At 48.1% G+C, this 20,379-nt stretch overlaps 1 protein-coding gene across 6 annotated transcripts in view; it reads left to right on the forward strand.

The window, feature by feature from the left end:
• Positions 1-20,379, forward strand: part of APBA2 (amyloid beta precursor protein binding family A member 2) — a 230,190-nt gene that overhangs the window by 93,637 nt on the left and 116,174 nt on the right. The window lies entirely within an intron of this gene.

Below are 20,379 nucleotides of genomic sequence, written 5' to 3' on the forward strand. Positions count from 1 at the left end.
AAAACAGTAAAACAGAGTACAGACAGTGAGGTGTAATATTTTGGTTTGATAAAATAGTGGATGCAGGAAATGTTTTACTGAATTTGAATTATATCTTTAAAACATTCATTTTTGAAAATAAATTTTTTTTTAAATTACAGAGCAAATCAAGGAAATAATGATTATACTGGTTATCATATGATAATTACTGAAAATATTTTTATCATAGAGAGGATGGAGGTATTAAAAATGATCCACTCTGGGTGTCCAATATATTATATATGCCGCATAGTAGAAGACAAATTTCATTCCGTTAAAAGATGATTCAGGAAACGTTGGCAACAGCACTGGTAGTGAGTATTAAATATGTTTTTTAATTGTATATTTAACACTAAAACAAGGTAAGGATAAATGTGGAAGAAAAGATATAAATACTATGTATACTGACAAAATAGAGACAATCAATGGAAATAGTAGTGAGAAAGAGGAGAGTAGAGGAGGTTCATGATTGTCCTGCAGGTAGGAAAGTGAGGTCAAGGATAACATTGAGAGCTGACAGATTGGATGTAAGAGGTGTTGGTAAAAGGATAAGCCCCGAAACAAAAATTTCTTTGGGTATTCTTCCTAAATACCCAAAGAAATAACAAAACAAAACAAAATAAAGTCTTAAAGGAGTAAAGACAGCAGACCGCATAGTGAAATACACATAGTAACTGTAACACAGAAGGACAGAGCTGAGATCAAATGTACCAGCCACATCTATGAATTTAAGTGGATTTAATCCACCTATGAAAAGAAAAGACCTCAGACTAGCTCACGCAGTGGCACTCAACTCTGTGCTGTGTAAGAGTCACACCTAAAACAGAGTGCTTGAGAAAGGCCGGAAGTGACAGGAGGGCGTATGAAAACGAAGCCAACAGAAAGAAAAAGAAATCAGGGGTTTCGATCCAGATTTCAATCAAGGTAGAATTCAGGCCAAAAACATGAAATGAAGCAAAGAAGGCCACTGTGTAATCCTAAAGGCTGCAGTTTGCAGAGCAGATGTAATAATTGTGGTTATGAATGCCGCGCAGAACATCAAAGAACCTCCATGAAGCAGAGACCACACATGAGGCAGGAGACATGGAGAGAAACACTCTAATTCCAGAGACTCTATGTGAAGGGGAGAAAGGAGTATGTCCCCAGCATACCAGACTTTGTACCGTGATACTAGAGAATACAACTTTGTTTCAAGAATGCATGGAACATTTATGAAAGTTGACATATATTAGGTTACAAAGAAAACCTCAGTAAATTCTGTAACGTAGAAATGATACAGACAACATTCTGTCATCACAATGCAATAAAACTAGAAGCTAATCATAAGATAAAAAACAAAAAGGCCCTTCAGCTTGGAAAATTACAAGATTAAACTCTATAAATACATCAATCTATGAGATACACATAAAGCTGTGGTTACAGCCTTAAAATAAACAATAAACAAATTAATGTGTTGAACATCCAACTCAAAATGTTAGGTAAAACAACCAAATAAACTGAATGAGAGCAGAATGACAGAAATGAGTAAAGTTGGAAATTAATGAATTAGAACAGAGAAAAACAATAGAACTAATAAACACAAAATGTTGATTCTTAGAAAAAAAATCAAGTGGACAAACCGCTATGTGACTTAATTATGAGCGCGCGAGAGAGCATGCACAAATATGCAAAATAAGAAATGACAATAGGGAAATCATCAACAAAATAGAGCACGACAAAACAAAACAAAACAAAACATTAGAAGCTACTTTTTACAATGCTGTGCAAATAAATGTGAAGACCTGGATAAAAAGGGTACTTCTCTAGAAAAATGTAATCATCCAGACTGACTCCAGTAGACCCGTAAAGTTTAAACAAACCAATGTCCACTGAAAAAAACGGAAAGATCTCCAAACCTATATAGCTTCACAGGAAAATTCTATTAAATCTTCAAAGAACGGATAATCTCAGTGCTGCTTAAGTTATTCTGCAGCATAGAAAAATATGGAAATCTCAAGATTATTTGATAAAAGAAACCTACACCCCAGTCTGTCTTAGCAATATTAATGTAAAATTCCTCAATAAAATGTTGGTAGGGAGAACCTTTTAAAAAATGGTTTGGGATGACTGGATAGCTGAATTGGGGAAACTCAGTCTTTCCTCCCGTGTGTCTGTCTCCTTTACTCTCACACAGCTACCACACTCGCAATACCTCTGACACCAGATGTGTGGGGTTTTTCCCACACCAAGCAATTCTTTGCAACACCAGCTGCACTCAGCTGCAATTTAACTCAATTCTAACACTATCTACCTGAAGATAGTGTCAGATTGTACAGGTTAAGGGCTTAGTCCTATGAAATTGCTCCTAACCCGCTTCAGATGTCAGTTGCAAGTCCAGGTTGTCACCTGTGCTTCTGACTGCATTAGGGGAAAAAAAACTTTCACATGATGGGGTCAACACCTTAAGCAAAGTGAAAAACCAAATAATAAACCAGGAAAAAAGTAATTGCAACTTAAGTCACAGAGTTCATTTCCCTAAAATATAAAGGGTTAACAAAAATTACCAAGACCAGACCAAAAACCCAATAGAAAATGGATAACAAGATGTGGGTAGTTTACAGATAAATAAAAGCAAATGGTTTTTTAAGTGTATGAAAAGATGTTCAACCTCTCATGTCAGAGAAATAGAAATTAATATTTTGCCAAGATTCCGCTTCTCACTGGTTAGGTTGGCAAAAATCCAAGTTTGACAGCACTCTCTGTTGTTCAGGTTGTAGAGAAGTACAAAGCGCTCCAGCCCCTGGACACATGCACCCCAATAGATCTGCAGTGACCCAGACTCAGCCATCACACCTCCATGAATTTACTTGGAAGACAAAACCCCAAATAACAACATGCTCATAGCATATGGAGACCTTATTTTAGTAGGTCTTCTTTTATGTTTTTGCATAAAGTAATAGGTATTTTTCTGTAAAGGTCTTGTATTTTTTTACATTAGATTGATTCCTAGGTATCTATTTTGGGCTACTGTCCAGGTGGCGTCTCTTTGGAAATGACCTTTTATGATCGTTGTTGGGTTTGTGTTTGACCGCTGTCCAGGAGCCTTGCTGAGTAGTTTGTAGAGTCTCTTGGATTTTCTCTGGGGCCAGTGTGTCCTCTGCAAATAATACCAGTTAGATTTCATCCATTTCAGTCCTTGTCCTTTGATTTCTTTTTGTTTTCTTATTTGTTTGGTCAGGAGTGACGGGAGAACGTTAAGCAGAAGCAGTGATGCTGCGAATTCTTTTCTTACTCCTTCCTGCGGGGCCGTATCTAATGGTCCACCATTAAGTAGGGTGTTTGTTGTGGGCTTATGGGAGATGCTCACTTTATGCTAAGGAAGACCCCTCTGGTCCTCATTTGCTAAGAGTTTTTTCCCTCTTTTATTATGAATGCATGTTGGATTTTATGAAATGGTTTTTCTGCATCGATTGAGATGATCTGTTAATGTGATGACTTATGTGATTGCATTAATAGCTTTTCTAATATTACACGAACTTGACATTTCCGGGATAAACCCATACTTCATCGTGATGTGTGTGCTTAGAAATTGCTGGGTTCACTTGGCTAATGTTTTGTATATTTGCATCTATGTTTATAAGTGAGTTTGCCCTATAATTTACGTTTCTCATTCTGTCTTTCTTTGGCTTTGGTACAGAGGTTATTTTGGACACATAACGTTCAGCATCACCCTTTTCTGGAGAGCGATTCACAGGAGACAGGTGATCTGTTGCTTAATGGTCTTGTTGAAGCTCACCTGGAGCACCTTCCAGTCCTGGTGGATTACTAGTGGGCAGGGTTCTAACCTTAAAAGTTAAAGTCTATTTAGAATGCAGAAACAAACCTCACCTCACTGGTTGGTTTTCTTCAACATTACTATTTTTCTTCCTGTTTGTGAGTGTGAGAGCCCCCCTTTCCCCCCCGATTCTCCTAACCAAGTGAATAGTCCTGAATAGGGCCTTGCTCCCTGCCTGGGATGCTCGAAGTGGGAGTTTCCTGATTCCATCGGCTGGAAGTCAGCCTCCTGCTGTCCTGTGAAGGAGATGAATGCTGGATGTGAGAGACACTGGTTCATTAAGAAAAAAAGTGTAGAGTGCGCTCAGCTGCCGGGGTGCTGGGGGCTGCTTCCACGTTCTCTAGGTGACTTCTGTCCAGCACATCAGCCCCCTGGAACATTCTGGAGTTGGGGAAAGTAAGGCACTTTCAGGATGTGTGCGTGTTTCGGCTCCTTCCTGGTCCTGTATGCTTCAAGCACACGACCTTTCTAGAAGATGCCTTGTTGCCTAGCTTAGAAATGCTGAGCAGCACACAGAAAGGAGAACTTTACTGACTGGCTGCCACCTCTCTCTCAAACAGTGGAAAGTTGGGGCAGTTGGACCCACTTACCTGTCTGTCCCATCTGCAGTCGAGAGGCAGGAAGAACAGCTCGGGCTGTGGACTTGGCAGACCACAGTTCAAATCCCAGCTCTGACACCCAGGAGCTGCGTGACTGTGCAGACAGGACTCGACCACTCTGAGCCCCATCGTCCGAAGCTGACACATGAGGAAAAGAAAAGAAAAATCTGTTTCAAAAGGATGTGGTGAGAACAAGCTGTGAAGGCTGTTGTGAAAGGCTGGTGTGGTCTGGGGGGTTGCTGTCTGTTCTCCCTCCCTCTGCTCCCTGCTTCCCTCTGACTCAAAGGTGAGGGCCTGGTCTCTCTTGGGCCTTTGCCCAAAGAAGGCTTGGATATGCACCAGCTTGTTCATGTCACTTACCCAGCTTATCTTTACCATGCTGTAGTCCAGGAGTTGTAAGCAGCTTCACCTTCATTGTCAGATAACAAGGAGCCACCTGTGGTCATCTTTGCTTGGATGGCCCAGTGTTCTGAGCTCTGGTGTTCTTTGAAGCATGGCTGAGTGTTCTGAAGTGTGGGGAAGGGGATGCCACCCAAAGTTAATGGGGCCAGGGGCCAGGGCAGCTGTGAGTCTTCCTGGGGCACACCTCAGGAGTGGGGTTGGAGTATTTTAATGATGGAGCTCTCAGGTCCAGCTGTTGGGTGGTGAAGCCCGTTTGGAGCGCACACAAGGGAGCCGAGATTGCTAATGTTCTAGAAAGGGGATTTTTTTCTCACCTTCCTTTATACCATAAAAGAGCTGGTTTGGCAGCTTGTGAGCTGTAACAGCATCAACCATGAGGATCTTTGTGGTCTTGATTTTGAGATCCGTGCCCCTTCACGGTAATTGGCAGGTCCATTCTGGAATGGAAGAACACCCAGTTTCCTTCTCTGCAATGTGAAATGCAGTAGGCAGTAGAGAAGATTCTGCTCGCACCAGGAGTTGCACTGCATTTTCCCAAACACATTGAGACTTGGGCCAGAACTGCCTAATGGGCCAAAGCGTTTGATTAGTGCAAAGGGCTCTGTGCCTGGCAGATCAGGGAACATTAAGATCTTAAAATCTGATGGGTCTGACACCGCTGCTCACTGTGGCTTCAGTGAGCCCGCGGTTGCAGCAATAGCTGTGACCTGCTCCTCTTCTCAGAAGTTCGAAAGGTGAGTTCTGAGCACCTGCCTGGCTGCACTGCCTGTATCTCCCCATCCACGCCTCCTGCCTGGCTCAGGATCCCCTCTGGCTCTTCTCACCCCTCTCTCCCCTGTCCTGGTCTCTCCGTGGCTCCTCCTCTATGGGGCCTGCCTTTGCCCTGGTTTTCCTCTTACCAGTCCTCTCCTGTCGTTGGCCCTTCTGCCCTGTCCCTCACTTCATATCCCAGCCCATATCCCCTCCTGGTCCCTGGTCCCCTCCTGTCAACATGGAGAGCAAACAGTGTCTGATGGAATCTCCTTTGGGCCTTTGTTCTGTTCTTTTTTGTGTGTGTATGAGGGAGATTAGCCCCGAGCTAACATCCATTGCCAATCCTCTTTTTGCTGAGGCAAATTGGCCCTGGGCTAACATCCGTGCCCATCTTCCTCTAATTTATATGGGACGCCTGCCATAGCATGGCTTGATAAGCGGTGCGTTGGTCTGTGCCTGGGATCCGAACCTGCGAACCCTGGGCCGCTGAAGCGAAGTGCAGGAACTTAACCATTATGCTACCAGGCCAGCCCCACTTTGTTCTGTTTTGAGCCAGTCAGCCCCTACCTGGCCAGGTGTGTGTTCTTTCTAATGTCATTTAATTCGTCCTCCACAGCGCTCTGTTGCTCGCTCCATTCGGGGGTTACAGGGCCTCGTCAGCTTTGCAGGACCATCGGCTGTTCTCAGGGCAGCATGGCTTCTCTGGGGGCACCGGGTGGGGAAGGTCCTGAGGGGGAGCCCTGTGTTTCTTCTTCTCAAATCTTTCCGAGACCCCCCTCGCCGTCTCTGTTGGCAGGTGGCTGTCAGTCCTCACTGGGCAGTCTCAAGTGTACAATCCTGCCTCACCACCCTGAGCCCCTCCCTGGATGTCAGGTCTTGGAGCAGGTCCTGTGTTCATTGGTCTATCCATTTGTCCGTCAAACACTAGTGGGCAGACATATGCTTTGTGTATCAGGGTGGTCCAACCCGTCCCACCCTCACCCCCAGACCCCCAGCTCCCACAGCTGTGCCACCTGAGGGCCACTGGGCCACAGTTGAACAGAAGCTGCTGCGGCGCAGCCTCCGTGTGTGGAAGGCCCCGGGCCAGGCTCAGGTGCTGGCACAGGCAGGGGAGGTCCTGGTAGGGCTCACCTTTGCTCATTGGTGTGGTGAGATGTGTGCTCTCCATTCTACTTGAACACCTTCTACCCCCAGCAGCCAGCCCCGCCTTCTGATGTGGCCAAGATAGAAAGCCAGTGCCCTTTTCGTATCAGAAACAGGGTGGGTGTCTCTCTGAGGCCTCACTAGGGAGAAGCTGGGACACGAAAGTGGGAGACACATCCTGTCCTTCTGCCACCCGCCTCAGGGTTTGGAGGAACGACACATGGCACCAGTATGTGCTGCAGAGCCATGGGAGGAGGCGGGGACTGTTCTGGGTGACCTGGGAGGGTGCATTGGCATCCAGGCAGGGGAGGGGCTAGTCTAAGGTGGTGGGGTGGGCAGTGATGCTGCCAGAGGGGGGTCGGCCCGACCTGCCAGTTTGGACACATGGAAGGGCTGGTGAGTTGTGGGGGGGTGGGGGTGGACCGGGTAGGGGGGAGGTCTGAGGGCAGAGAGCAGGTGGGATGCTCTATGATGGAGGAGAGGCTGACTAAAGAGACATCGGAGCACAGCTCCTCAAGGTTGCATGTGACTCTTGTGGGTTTCCGGAACCTTCAGCTTTGCTGCCAGTGGGCTCTTCCTGTTGGGCTGTCGTAAAGCCCGGCACGGTGTGAGTCCCAAGTGTGGGCTCCTCTCCGTGCGGATGGCTGCTCTGCGGAGGCCTGCAGGGCCTTGGGCAGCTCGAAGCTCCTGCTTTCCTGGCATCACCTGGGTCCCGGGGAGAGCCTGGGCTTGCCGCACGTCACCAGGCCTGTGTGAGCAGATGGTGTTCCGCGTGGCACAGTTTCTCGGGAGGGAGGCTCAGTGCAGGGTGAAGTGAACCCAGGGCTCTCTGACCCTGTAGATTTGGCCCCAGCTGTGACTCTGGGCAAGTCACCTACCTCTCCATCCTCAGATCTAAAGCAGGCATTGGGGTCAAGACATGATTTTGTTGATCCTTCCTTGGGTCTTTGTGTCAATCACTAAGAAAGAAAGAGAGAAAGAGAGTGAGAGAGAGAGAGAGGGAGAGGGAAAGAGAGGGAGAGGGAGGGAGGGAGGAGAAGCAAGCCATCACAACCACCAGGGCAGTGCATATTTATGAGGCTAATTAAGAGCCCATTTCTGTCTGAAAGCTGCCTTGAGATTTTCTTTAAGCACAAAAATGTAAGCCAGGGTCAGAGCTGTCTCTCAGAAAGAGGGAGATGGTGCAGAAATGTTCGGTGTAAGTTGTGCTGTTTAGTCTACACATTTGGTAGAATCCCCACTGACCATTTAGGCTTGTCCTGTTGGTTTTGGAGAAGTAAAAAATATCTGATTGAGTTAAATCTAATTTCTGCTAGATTTTGATTGTGTAAGGCTTGAATAGTGGATCTGCCTCCAAATTTGTAAAGAATTAAGGATTTTGTGTAAACCACAGTGAACACAGCCCAGGATTTTGGCACAAGGTGCGACTTAATGCAACATAACTGAGCTTTCATTCTCCTGCTTTCTGGGCTGACAAAGTCACGTTACCTCCCTGGGCCTCAGTTTCCTCATCTGTTAAGACACTTGATGTGAGTAACAGAAAACCCATCCCACAGTGACATAAACTTTTTCTCGTGTAATAGAAAAGTCCAGATGGATGGCTTCAGGCAAGGCTTGATCTAGCAGCTTGCCCTTTTTATCATGGGTCCAGTTTCTTTCTCTCAGCTCTCTCTTCTATTCTATTAGCTTCATCCTAAGGCTGGTTTAGTAAGCATATTCTGATTGTGCATATTTCTGCTTTGGCAATAGAGGGTTTATATTTGGTCCTCAAAGTACTCATGTTTTATTTAAAGTCCAGTTATGGGAAAATAAATTGATAAGGATGGACCAAAACAAAACAGTAAATTATGATAAAACAAGACTGGAAAGAGGCATTTGACAACCACGATCACCTCAAGGACATGCTGATGATATATTGAGAGTACACTTCCTTCCCAACCTCCATGGGATCATTGCATGCCTGCCTGTGGGGCTGGTATCCAGCCTGCTCTGTAGGAGCAGAATTAGAGACCTCAGTAATTGGCCAGGTTGTGATGACTCCAAGTTGTAGTGATCTGTATGTAAAAATGAAAACCATAATGAAATACATCATTAAAACCAATGGCCGCCTTGCATGTGGGTTAAGGTCCTGGCACCTACGAGGTCATAGGTGTATCAGAGTGGGGGTCAACTTGGTGAAACAGAAAGTTCATTGCATGCTGTCCACCCCTGTCCCCACTGCAAGTGGGCTGTGGCATTCCCTGGTGCAGATCCTGGAGTGACAACACTATGTCTCTCTTTTAATGGGCTTGGATTACCTGCCAGAAGTCTGAGGTTTGGTAGGTGTAAACATTTCCGTAGACACTTCCAGCCCAGCCACCGTCTCCCTGTGTGTTTCGCCTGGCCGTTGTGTGGGGAGGGATATGCGAGATGATCCTTGCTTGAGTAGAGCCCTATTTGGAAAGTGAAATTCATTTCCTTGCCTTTATTTTCCAGATGAGAGGCTGTGTATTAGTGGGTGTGTGTGTGGTGAGTAACTGGTTTTAGTGTTGATATGGATGACACTGCTAGGATCCTGTTCTAATATTCAGTTTTGGGGCCACCATGGCAATTTTGTTTCTTTTCAGCTTTTGCCAACTCTTTATTTTCTAGAGTCTCTTCTAGCTAACTTAAAAAACCCAAAGGCGACTTTGACTTTTCTCGTAGAGGCTGGTGTGAGATGCGGAAGGCCCGGGGTATGTGGTGCAGTGAACAGGTGGCCTCTGGGGGGATGTGACCTCATGGACCCCCCCGTCCCTCAGCAGCATGCGAGGGAGCCACCGCATCACTCTCAGGATGGGTCAGAGGAGCCCAGCCTGGGGACAGCTCTGTGGCATCTGAGCTCCTTCCTTCACCAGGTGGGGACCCCCCTCCAGTACCCCCAAGACAGAATCCTGTCTTCTCCTGGGAAACCCATGACTGGGGAGGGTGTGGCCCAGGGAATGTGTAGGAAGGGCTTTCAGAGTAGTTTAACGGGAGTTTGTAATCTAAGCACCCAGGCCATTCTGCGGCTCCCGCCCTTGGCCAGGGTCTTGCTAGGGTGGTGTTAGGAGGGTCCTGTATGTGTGGTGCTAGGAGGCCCCTGATCTGCCTCGGGAACCTGCCTCTGCCTGGTTAATGAGCTTCCTTTCTGAAAATGCAGCATCCTAGGAAGGCATCTGTACTCCCATGCTTTGGTATGAGGTGTGCTCTCAGCTGCTTGGAGTTTGGCTGCTGTGGGGTGCAAAGGTGCAAGGTGGGGGATCCTGGAATCGGGTAGTGGAGCCCCCCTGTGTGCCAGGTGCTGTGCTGGGGGCTGTGGATGCAGACCTGAGTCTGGGGGCTGCCCTCTGAGGGGCTCATGGTGGGTGGTAAACGAATACCTGGGGCTATGAGTGCTGAGGGATGGGGTGGGAGAGAGAGCGGGTCGGCAGCAGGGGTCTGATGGCTTTACAAGAAGAGCCAGTATGCATTTCCCACTTAGCTCCTGCTGGCCCCTCATTTAAGCGTCACAGCAACCTCATGACGGAGGTTCACAGGAGACTATTCTCCTCATTTCACAGCTGAGGAAACTGAGGCTCAAGGTCATGGAGCTCCTGAGTCCTGAGCCAGCATCCACCCGCAGGCCCCCTGACTTGGTTTCCTCCCCGGGAGGGTCCACTATTGTCCTGAGAGCCGAGGAGGGACTACGGGAGCTCCAGGTTCCTCTGGGGGCTCCTCTGTTTCTGATGCAGAGCCTGGGGTTCAGAGTGGTGGAGGGACGCCCTGTGGTCCCAGCTCATAAGCAGAGAGGCGGGAGCTGAAGTTGGGTCTTGGCCTTAGAAGCCCGGCTGTCTTACTGCCTCCTGCCATCTCAAGGGGAGAAGGGGGAGAGCAGCCTGGGATGCAGTGCAGCTCCGTGCTCTGACGCCTCCATTGCAGGGCTGCCCCAGCTCTCCAGGACATGCTTGAAGGCCAAGCTTGAGGTGGCGATGGCAGGGAAGTTTGGGGGCATCACGCCCTTTGGGCTCGTGTCGGAGCCGGGCCTTGACTGGCTGGGAAAAGAGAAGGAGAAGGAGGCAGAGGGAGGCCCTTGGGCTCCCTGGTCCTGAGTGGCCGAGTGTGGCCTGTCCAGCCCGTGCCCCGCCCTGCAAGGTGACAGTCCAGCATTGCCGGGCACGGGGGCTTCTGCCTCCCCTGCACCATCTTTGGTGCTTCCATGGGTGTCTCCAACATTGCACACGTTCCCTTCGCCATTTGCATTTCTCACCACATCCTCTGCCTCCCTTTGTCCACAAGGACCAGCTGGAGAGCAGTGAGTGATGAGATCAAACACAGGCGCATCCAGATTCTCAGTGGTCCTTCTCCCAGCAAGTCAGAGTCAGAAGCAGAGCACTAAAAGGGTGGCTTAAACTCCCTGTCACCTCAACTGAGTGTTTTTTTAAAAAAAGAAAGCCAGTTCCGAATATATTAGGCATTATTGTTGCTTCAGGTGTCACTTCATGGTGAGAAAAGTGGTTGTTTGAATTAAAATGGATTTTGGATATAGTTCTCCTTTGAATGAGTAAATTGAGGGAAATAGCACATGTTGTGAGATTTTGGATTTAGGCTCTTAAAGAGGATTTAAAATAAGTGGTCTTGAGTAGTTCTGTGGTGGTTCTTCAGGACTGATACGGACTGGGTCTGCCAGACTTAACTGGTTCTGACTGCTTTTACTGAATCAGTTGACTCTGACCAGCTCAACGCTTCTAAGGAATGAAATGCACTTCTGCTTCCTCTGGAGCCTGAAGGAGAGAGACAGATGGACAAACACACGCACACAGAGAGAGAGAGAGAGAGAGAGAGAGAGAGAGAGACATGATATTGACCAGATCCTGGTTTCTGGGTAACCCCACTCTTCTCTCTCAAGAGCAGTTAAGGAGGTGGACCACCCAGAGTGTTGTCAGACACCCCGCTCCCTGCAGGGCCCACCAGAGGAATGTGCTAGCCTGCCTCTCGGGCTTAGGCACACACTCTCTTAGCCTAAAAACGTCTCCCTATTTTAATATGTTAATAGAGCATATCCTTCTGCCCCCTCCTCCCCTGCCCAATCACAACTTGCCATGACTCTCCACCCCTTAGATGGAGCTTTCCTGAGTTCCTTATGTCTCTGAGAAGAGAAGCCATTCCCAGATCACCCAAAAGGATGAAGTGCTTGCCTGTTGTGTGTCCCTGTCTTTTACTATCCACCATTTGCAACTGTTAACCTAATTCAAGTCTTTTGGATTAAATTTTTATTGTAAAATATTTGGCATACAAAAAGGTAAAAAGAATAATGGGATGAACACCTATGTCCCCAGAATCTGCCTAAGGTAGAAAAATTATCATATCGGTTATCTATCTATTTTTGTGTAACCAATTATACCAAAACTTAGTGGTGTAAAACGATGAACATTTATCATCTCATACATAGAGTTTGTGGGTCAGGAATCTGGGAGCAGCTCGGCTGGATGATTCTGGCTCAGGGTCAAGATGTGGGCCAGGCCTGCAGTCATCTGAAGGCTTGACTGGGCTGGAGGATCCACTTCTGAGATGTGCTTCACATGGCGGTTGGCAGGAGGCCTTAGTTCTTCAGCACATGGACCTCTCCATAGTGCTGCTTGAGTGTCCTCACAATGTGGCAGCCGGCTTCCCCCAGAGGGAGTGATCCGAGAGAGAGCTGCAAGGATACTGTGATGCCTTTTATGACCTAGTCTCATCAGTCGCTCATCATCCCTTCTGCCTCCTCTGTTCACTACAAGCAAGTTGCTAAGCCCAGCCCACTCAAGAGAGGGGAATTAGGCTCTGCCTTTTGAAGGGAGTGTCCAAGAATTTGTGGACTTATTTCAAACCATCACAATTACCAGTATAGCTGGAGCCCCTCCCCGGTTGCATCTCCTTGTCTTCCACACAGAGGTAACTATTGTTAAAGTTTGGTGTGTGATTATCACTTACTACGTTTGTAAGTATACCTACGCCTGTTGTTTTTGCATGTCTTTAAGCATTATGTAAATGATATCAAATTGAATTTTTTTTTCATAGCTTGTCTTTGTTGCCTCACATTACAGTCATGAGCCATGTAATGATGTTTTGGTCATATAGGATGGTGGTCCCATAAGATTAGTATCATGTAGCCTAGGTGTGTAGCAGGCTGTCACATCTAGGCTTGTGTGAGTACACTCTATCATGTTCACATGATGAGAAGACAAAATCACCTAGGACGCATTTCTCAGAACATATCCTCGTCATTAAACAACACATGACTGTGTGTTTGAGCGATTCATCCATGTGAAAACGTGTAGCTATAGTTCCTACCTGTTCACTGCTGTGTAGTATTTCATTGTAGGAACATAACACTATCTGTCCATTCTCCATTGGTAGATGTTTAGATGGTTTCCGGTTTCTTGCTGCTACAAACAAGGCTATTAGGAATATTCGTGTGTGTGTCTCTGTGTGGCCATGAGCTATATTTGTCTAGAATATTTAGCAAGGATTGGAATTGCTGTGGGATAGAGTACATGGTTCAGATTTACTAGAAATGACCAAATTGTTTTTCCAAGTGGGTCTCCTAATGCACATTCTGACCAGCAGTGAGTGGGTTCCCCTTCTCCTTTTCCTTGACAACACTCAGTGTTGTCAAATGTTTCTTTTTTTTTTTTTTTTAATTTTTTTTGTGAGGAAGATCGGCCCTGAGCTAACATCTGCCAATCCTCTTCTTTTTTTCTGAAGAAGACTGGCCCTGGGCTAACATCCATGCCCATCTTCCTCCACTTTATATGGGACACCGCCACAGCATGGTTTGACAAGCAGTGTGTCGATGCACCCTTGGGATCTGAACCGGCGAACCCCGGGCCGCTGCAGCAGAGCGCACGCACTTAACTGCTTGCGCCACCAGGCCGGTCCCCTCAAATGTTTCTAATTTTTGTCAGTCTGATGAGTGAAGGTGGTATCTAAATGGGGGTCTTAATTTGCATTTCTCTGCCTGCCAGTGAGGTTGAACATCTTTTCCTGTATTTATTTTCATATATTTATATATATTTATTATTCTGTGAATCGCTGGTTCATACCTTTCACTCCTTTTGTGGATTTTCTTATTGACCAGTCTAATCCTTCATTTGGTTTATGTATTATAAATATCTTTTCCCATTTCTTCTTACCAACATAATGTCGGAGCTAAGAGTGTGGATTCTTGGGCCACACTGCCGGGATTAAGTCCCAGCTCCAGCACTTCTTGTGTGACCTTAGATACACCACTTGATAACTTTCATGTGCCTCAGTTTCCTTGTCTGTAAAATGGGGATGACGACAATCTCGCTACCTCACAGCGGTGCGGGGAGGATTAATGGTTTGCGTCTGTGGAGCAGTTAGTGTCTGTCATAGTGAGCGTGGTATGGACTAAATAAACCCTTGTGTGCTTGGCCCTGCATGGTCATATCTGACCACGTAAGCGCATCCTCAGCTCACCCAGAGCTTTCGCGAGCACTGTGTCCTCATTGGATGAGATTGGCAGGCACTGCTTCTCTCTGGCTCCCAGCCATCTGGATGACCCGCCCTTCTGCACCCCTGAGCTGCCTGAAGAGAGAACAAAATCCCAGCCTCCCTCTAGGGGACGCGGGGAATTGGAAGGCGTCAGCCTCCTTGCAGTAAAAATAGAAGCCTCATTTGCCTAGGAGGGAATCATAATGAGGAGAGCCAGGCCAACGCAGCCTTGGAGGGCTTGTCTCAACGCTTTGCTCCATTCCCTGGGGTCGGTGCAGCCTGGCTGTGCCGCCTGCAAGGCCCTCCTTTCCCTTCACCCATCCGTTTGGTCCTGTGACATAGACATGGTTCTGGTTTTTCATACCTCAGGGCTGCGCTGTCCTCCCATTCCCCAAAGCCAGGCAAGAACTCCAAAACATAAGACTGGTTTAATATCAAGAATCATTGGAGAAATATGTCAGATATTGCAGTGTAAACACTGCTGCTAAGGAGAGCCCAGGGAACTGTGTTGTCTCCACAGAACGCCGTCAGCTGCTCAAGGACATATTTATTGAAGGTTAAAGCACAGTTTGATCAGAGCACCTTTAGTTTCAACCCCCATGTTAATAAACTAGCTCATCACTCCTCCTAAGGGACTCGCAGACTTATTTGCTAGAGCCTCAGAGGATTTTACATGAAAGCACACACGGAAAAAGTTAAATTAGAGATATTCAACGTTATAGCCAGTTTGGATTTAGAGCAAATTTCTGGGTTTTGAAATGGATTGAAATACTCTGCATCTCTACCTCCAGCTCTGCCTTCAGGGTGGCTGCGCAGGCCCCACGGAGAGGAAGCAAATAGTCGCATTGAAAGAACAGCCCCACTCAGCAAACTCATCGCCTTTAAACAGCCTCCGTGGTGGAGTCGGAAGCAGGAAGTGAAGATGGGCCTAAACCCAGGAATCTGGTGGGAGAATCCTACGTGGCCCATCACCTCCAGACTTTGAAAGATAAGCCTCCAAGAATGGAGGCTTTTGACCATTTTAATTGTAGCAATTTGCACATTATTCTTAAGTATTTTCAATAGAGTATTTAGAAGCCACCTTCTCAAGAAAAAAAAAAATAATTGTTTTTGAAACTTTGAGACCTTTGAAGATGAATTTTAAATCCCGTTCCCAAAACATTTGCACAAATGAGAGTCTGGAGGTTTGAGCTTTTTCTTCTAAAGATGCTGCTTCTTGCCCAGAGGGAGAGGTAATACCTGCTGGTGTTTATAAATAGAGTTATTAGCATTTGAAGACTTTAGCTTGCAGCTAGCTAGAGGCCTCAGTTATTCAGAACTTAAGATTTTTACTGGTAAACGTGCCATTGGCCTCCGCTCAAGCTGGCGCATCCCTCAACTTTACCGTCACTGGTCGCCTTCCCACCGTAACCTGGGCTCCTGTTTATCTGGCTCTGAGGACCTTGAGCCTCTCTCTGAGCTCAGCCCGTTTCCTCACTGTAACGGCTCTGTGGCAGTTCTTGGAGTGGTTCCTTGGGGCCTCCTTTCTTTCCCTGCCCTGGAACAACCCTGCTGTGCCTGTCTGAGCATTGTCCCTGTGTGTCCCATCAGGAAGCACAGACTCTTCACCGTAAACAACATATGTCCCGACCTGGGGGAGCATCCACCCACGCCCCTGATATCCCATCCTGTGGGGACCCGGGGCCACCTCTTGCTGCATCCCCCAGGGGCAGCTTGGCCAAGCTGGAGTGCCAGGTCCCAGGAGGCCTCCTTGTGCAGCAGCTTACCTGCCAGCTGCCCGCCCGCCCCATCCATGGGGCAGCCCAGTGCAGGTAAGCTCCATCGCCACCTGGGCTGGCCCACGAAGGCTACGTGGGTGTCAAACCCCCATTCCAAGCTTTCCCTCATGCAGAGGTGCTGACAGTCTCATGAACAGCTGGCTTTCGGTGCTGACTGCAGCCACCAGGCTGGTACTGGGAGGAGCCACGCCCAAGCTGGCTGCAGTGTGCGGCTGATGCTCTGCCTTTGATGCACTCTGACCCTTCCCCCATCATTCTGGACACCGTGCTCTGCACAGACCCCTCCCAGCCCCAATCCCTCTGCTCAGTGTGGCCAGAGTCTTCCAACAGCAAATACTTCACTGAATCTGGATTATTATTGCTCATCAAATTCCGCTTGTTCTACAACAGCCACAAAGTACCAGATACCCCCAAGCCTAGGTGCCCAGGGCCCAGCCCCTTACAAAGCACAGGGTTGCTCATTTAGCACAAGGAAATTTAGCTGTAGCTCTCAGGTCAGCTGGAGGAAGAAATGCCATTATGACAGCAGGGTACTGATTCTGCTGTGCAGGCCCCCAGCCACTCTGTAAGGCTGTAAGAGCAGCTTTCCTGCCTCCACGCAGCCTTCCTGCCTCTACCCTGACATGTCCACCTCTGACCCCCTGCTGCTCACTCCCAGGTGCCCTCCCAGGACAGCTTTCAGGTCTGGGAGTCCATGAAACTATGAGTATTGCTTTAACTTTGCCAAGAAAATGCTTACAAGATCGGTGCTGACACTGCTCCCCCAGCACTACGCCTTCCTGTGCTCCATGGCTGGCGTCTCCTGCTTTGGGTGGAGGCTGACATGAGCTGGCCTGTCGGGGGCCATTGCAGCTCTCTTAGCCTAAGTGGCTTCCTTTCTCGGGCCTCCTCCCCAGGCACCTGGGCCACCGTTGGGCTCTGAGGATCGTTTCTGGATCTGGGACCCCCGCTGACTCCCCAAACATAGCATCAAAAATAATCAGCAAATGTATGAACCATCCACTCTAAGTCATAGTTAGAATTTCTGTTTACCTCCCGAGTGTCTGGAAATGTAGCATTTCAAAGCCTCTATTTGATCATAGATCCAATTTATTGCCAGAAATGTGCATGTAGAATAATAGAGACCCTACTATGGTGTTGAAGTGGCATCCTGTGAGAAGATTATTTAATCCTGGAAGCAGATGCCAACTGCTCAGCAACAATGTTCGTAAAAGAACTGAACTTCATGGTATTTCAAGTCAGGCAGCTGAAGGGCTGTTTACTGGAGGTGTTTTCTGAGCCTGAGAACCGAATCTGAATCTGCTGTGGATTCAGCGCCCTGGGCGAGAGTCTGCCTTTCCTTCTGTGCTGGTTCCCAGGGCTGGGGGCTCCGGACCCTGGAGAGTCCGGTCGTCAGCACGTGGACGGAGAGAGCCTCCACGGAAACTGCTGGGCTCCTGTGGCTTTATATTTCATGTCTCCCCTGGGAAACTGGGCTACAGGATAACCCCCCCCAACATACACACACATACACACACAAACCAACCCATGGATGGGCCAACAACTTGGAAAGTAGAGTGTTTTAATCCTGTGGGGAGACCTGTGTACTTAATTTCCAGCCTGGAGATTGATAAGGACTAGGAGATTATTCCAAAAATGGCTGTGAATTGCCAGACGAAGAGCAGGCTCTTGGACTTCTGTCTAATCACAAATGGCCAAGAGGAACAAGGGATGTGATCTGGCCCTCGCTGCCTCCAAGGGGGTAGAAAGAGAACGGGGCATGTGTTTGGCAAAAGTAGGAATGGCCAGGTCATATGTGGCTGAGAAGAAAAGCCTGGGTGTTCTGAACCATACTTGATTCTTCGTGTTCATTGTCGGGGCTGGGACGGAGCGGGCCTTTCCCAGATGTGCCTGGCCAGGTGGTGGACTCAGAGCCAGCTGGGCAGACAGCTGACCCCCAAGGGCCGTCCCAGGTCTCCACGCTCACGACTCTGTTGGGCGTGTCTTTAAGGTGTACCATCTGTCCAGAGATGCAGGTCATCAAAATAACACAGCCCTGCTTTAGCCAGCGCAAGCGAGGGGCCCCCAGAGGGCGGGGAGAGGGCACTGCTGTAGGGAAAAAAAAATTCATATTTTTCTTTAGAGAAAATGAAAAGTGGTGCTGGGTCCAAGTGGCGGGTGACCTTGCTATTGAGTTAAAATGCTGCTGAGGAAATTAGAGAAGACAAACATGAAAAGAATGCTAATGAATAGTGGTGGATGGGAGCCCGGAGCCCTGGTTCCTCCACCATCCACAAGGGGTGCTTGTGTGGTGCCTATAAATAGACACTTAAAAACCAATTCTAAATTCAGTTAAGATGTGGGCCTGTTTCCACTTACGGAAAAGCGTTATGTAAGGTGCGGTGCCCTGCCATTCTTCCACAGTGGTGCGACGATTCCGTGCCTTTGTTGGGAATCCATGTGAAGCTTGCGGGGGATGCTCAGGGTCCAGATGAATGAGACTCTGTCCTTTCAAGAGACTTGCAGACTGAGGGCAGGCAGAGGGATAGCTACATATGGGCAGCCCCAGGTGGCAGTGGGCAGCCCTCACCAGGGAAGGGAGGCCCGGCTGAGCCCGCAGACAGGCTCCGAGTTTCCCCAAGGTGCTTCCGGGCCGGGAGGAAGTGGCAGAAGCTGGACTCCTGGGCAGGTGGGCACCTCTGCAGGCCTGTGGTTCTCGGAGTGATGTGGCTGTCTCTAGGCCCAGGACGGGAGGGGCGGACACAGTGGACGTGTGGGCAGGATTCCAGCCTGTGCCAGGAGACTGAGGCTTCTGGGTTCTTCCCTACCTCCCTTCTTGGTCACAACTGCCCAGAGCTGGGGTGGGGCATGCCCAGAGCGGACAGTGGTCTTTCTGACTGATCTGCTTGAGGTCACAGAGCTAATTTGTAACAGAGTGAGGAATTGAGGCCTCATCTCCTGACTCCTAGGGAAGCGTTCTTTTAACACTGGACATAACATTTAGTACATGTACTAACCCCCAGATCACTTCCTTTGGGAGGTCCTCGGGTGGCAGGGTGTGGGGGTGAGGAAAGGAATACTATTTAATGCTAATGTGGTCCTGGCAATTCCGGAGGCTGTGTTGGATTTCACTTTCCCAACCACCTTGGAGGTCGTTCTTACTGTCCACATTTTACACATGATAAAACAGAGGCTGACGATGTGAAGGGATTTGAAAGGCCACAGAAGCACCATTACGCTTGAAAGAAATGGAACAACTATGCAGATGTCAAGTTCCCCCTGAGGAGAGCAAGCAGATGATAGTTTTGTGGCTTGGTCAAAATGGAAGCATCTTCAGCCTTCTTAGCAATAGCTGATCATTTTCCTTTATATCTGGACCAGAGGTATCTGCACTGGGCCAGTTTGGGGTGGCAGGGAACTCGTCCAAATTCCCTAATTAAAACCCAGTGCTAGAAATGTCTGTCCAGGGAAATGAGAGCGACTGTCGGGCTTCGTTAGAAAAGTGACAGCCCTGAGTCCAGATTAGAACTTTGTGATCAAGTAGGGGCCAGTGTCTTCCTGCGCTAGTAGCAAGACCCTGTTGCCTTCCCCCAAAGAATAACGCTGTCCCTTGTGACTTCAGACCCTGGGACCAGAGTGAAGGTAAACTGTCCAACCGGCACAGCTGTTTGGGAAATAAATGCTCTCGGCCCTTCCATTCCCAGCAGATGAGGCCCAGGGGAGGAGACTCCTGTTGCTATGGTTTTGAAAGGATCCAAGAAATTCCTTTATAACTTTCTCTGTCTTCAGCCAAATTGGAGGGAGAAGAGGAATTTGGATGTGATGTTTAAGACCAATACATCCCCATCCTCTCGCACCCCCCCAGGCTTCTCGCTCCCTGGTCATCACTGCCCCCACCATGAATTCCTGATCCCACCCAGGGCCTTGTCTTGAAGCCCTTGAGTCTGTTGGCCTTCCTCTTTAGCTTGCATTTGCCAAGTTTTCTCTGTTCAAGAGAGTGTGAAACCTGATGGCCTCTTTTCTGTTCTCTTTGTAAAATCACTCTGCCCAAGAGGAGGGTGGGCTGTGAGGCCAGGCAGAGGAAATGAGAGGTGGACTGCCTTCCTTTCCCTTTCCTTTCATCTCCCTTCATCCCCCCGCAACCCCCCCAGGCACACCCACCTCAGTCTGAAAGTGTCCCAAAATACCCGTTCTGCCAACTAGTGGGGTCAGGCTTTGTTGTGGGAAAATACATATTTATGAGGGCTTTGAGGAGCTTCATTGAAATGCGAGTAGTCTCTCCTTTTGGAGTGATACAGAAGCCATCGCTTTATTCGCCCAACACGATGTTCTTAAGGCAATAATTATGTGATGAATGGCTAAAAAAACCTTTTAATTATTTGTTTTGGGTGATTTCTGATCATCTCATTAGAATTATAAT

The sequence above is a fragment of the Diceros bicornis genome, chromosome 5, assembly GCF_020826845.1.
Source record: "Diceros bicornis minor isolate mBicDic1 chromosome 5, mDicBic1.mat.cur, whole genome shotgun sequence".
Classification (NCBI taxonomy): Eukaryota; Metazoa; Chordata; class Mammalia; order Perissodactyla; family Rhinocerotidae; genus Diceros; species Diceros bicornis.